This window comes from Temnothorax curvispinosus, unplaced genomic scaffold (assembly GCF_003070985.1).
Source record: "Temnothorax curvispinosus isolate PA1 unplaced genomic scaffold, ASM307098v1 QBEX01012161.1, whole genome shotgun sequence".
Lineage (NCBI taxonomy): Eukaryota > Metazoa > Arthropoda > Insecta > Hymenoptera > Formicidae > Temnothorax > Temnothorax curvispinosus.
The window spans coordinates 1-2,536 of NW_020221941.1; positions in this window are offsets into that span (position 1 = coordinate 1).

Below are 2,536 nucleotides of genomic sequence, written 5' to 3' on the forward strand. Positions count from 1 at the left end.
AGGCTATATCTCTGGAAGTATTCATCACAGAAGGTCAAATAAAAAATTATTTTAAAGATAATTTAATAAACTTCAAGAAACATGTGTATTTTTTTAAAAAAGATAACTCGGAAGTCCGCTATTTTGAGAAATGTACCTAAAAACCGTTTCTTTTGAGGATATCAAAAATACTATTTGTTGTATGCAAATCGGTCAAAAACCAAAATAATGAAAATTTAATAACCTTTCTATATGATTTTAACAATTTTTTACGTAGGACTACCCATTTTCGATTTATATATTGCGAGGAAATATTTATTCTCATAATTTCCGAAAGTCAAAATTTCATTTAAACCGTAATATTTCCAGAAATATTAGTCGCGCGGTATAACATAAATAATGCATTTTGTAGGTAATTTAATTCTCTTTCACTTTCATTGTATGCATTTTTTACTTTCGGACAGCCAGAACTGAGATATTTTGAAAAAACGCTCGAAGAAACAGTTCTTTCCTCATTTGCCCGATGCTTCAAAAAAATCTATCTCGGGAACTAATGGTCGTACGAAGTTCTACAAAAAACCAAATTGCGAGGAATTTTATCAGCTACATTTTCGCTCTGAATGTTCTTTCCCGTAAAACTAATAATTACCGAGTTATCCGCAAAAAAACCATTTTCGTACTCTTTTTTCAAGATGGCGCAGCCGGCTCACGCTCTATGTATGGGGACTTTTAGTATGTTTAAAAGAACACTAAAATGAACCTGTACACCAATTTCCAGCTTGTCGGCAATTTTTTTATTCAAACGCCCAAAAATAATCTAATTTGACTGGGCTACTAGTATTGTTAAATTCATTCATAACATTATATACATGTACCTACTTAAATTTTATTTCTATACAGTAAATTTACAGTCTGGCATGGGATTTTACTCTCAGTAGCGTGGTATTACGGTATATTCGAAAATTCGAAATCATTGCTGTAATAGAAGGTTAAGTAGCTAAATATCTGACATATCTGCAGTATCTGTGAGATGTAAAATTTGTGACTTTACTCATAAAAACACCAAATCTATAATTAAACATGATTATAATCATATAAGGACTAGGGCTTTATTTTTGACAACTTCGAAACTTCGAAAAATTCGAAGCTTTGAATATCGAATCCTTTGAAGCAAATTTTATCGTACGGGTACCCGAATTAGGACTGGTAATTTGGAAGGATTAGATATTCGAAGCTTCGAAAGTTTGAAGTTAACTTCGAAGTTTTGAATTCTTTCGAAGCTTATTCGAAGCTTCAAAGTTGTCAAAAATAACAGCCTTACTTTAAGTGTTTATATACACTCGTACAAAAAAAATAGGGAACACTTCATAAACCCTAAAAATTAGGCTATTTTCAAACTGCTGTAAGTCGGCGAAAAATTATCGTAAAAAAAAATTTAAAAAAGCATTTTAAAGCTTGAAGTTTCAACTTTAACGCACTTTTGGGGGATTTTTAAAATTTTTTTATTTTCTTTGTTGTACGCCTTAAAAAAGAACACATTGTTTTGTTCCTTAAAATTAACTTATGTTTAACTACTTGAAACTCAATTAAAAAATTTTTTTTCAAAAAATTCAATTAACGTTTCATAAACTACATAATTTTACCTACAAAATGCTTTTTTTTAAATTTTCCTACGATTTTTTTTGACCGATTTACACGACTCTGAAGCAAAATCTGTATTTTTTAGAAAAAATGACGTAACTCGATGAAAAATCATCGTAGAACAAACAAAAAAAAAAGCATTTTAAAGCTCAAAATGTCAGCTTTAACGTGGTATCGGTGACTAAAAAAAATGTTTCTGTCTTCCTTGTTTGGTGCTAAAATTAAAAATGTTGATTTATTTCTTAAAATTACACATTTTTAACACTCTGCAGTTTGATAAAAAAATTTTTTTCACAAAATTCAATACAAACACCACAAACTGTAACATTTCACCTACAAAATGCTTTTTTGAAAATCTTCCTACGATTTTTTTTGACCGATTTACACGACTTTGAAGCAAACCCTGTATTTTTTAAAAAAAATGACGTAACTCGATGAAAAATTATCGTAGAACAAACAAAAAAAAAAGCATTTTAAAGCTCAAAATGTCAGCTTTAACGTGGTATCGGTGACTATAAAAAATTTCTCTGTCTTGTTTGGTGCTAAAATTAAAAATGTTGATTTATTTCTTAAAATTACACATTATTAACACTCTGCAGTTTGATAAAAAATTTTTTTTCACAAAATTCAATACAAATACCACAAACTGTAACATTTTACCTACAAAATGTTTTTTTGGAAATCTTTCTACGATTTTTTTTACCAATTTACACAATGTTAAAGTTAACCCTTTTTTTCTTGAAAAATGACATTTATCGCTGACATTAGCATTAACCAATGTGCACCGTGGAGGTTGTCATTTTTAAATGTATTTATGCAGTATTTATACTGCAGAAATGACGAGCTGCAGAGTCCTTATCTCTGCTGTGACACACACACACACACACACACACACACACACACACACACACACACA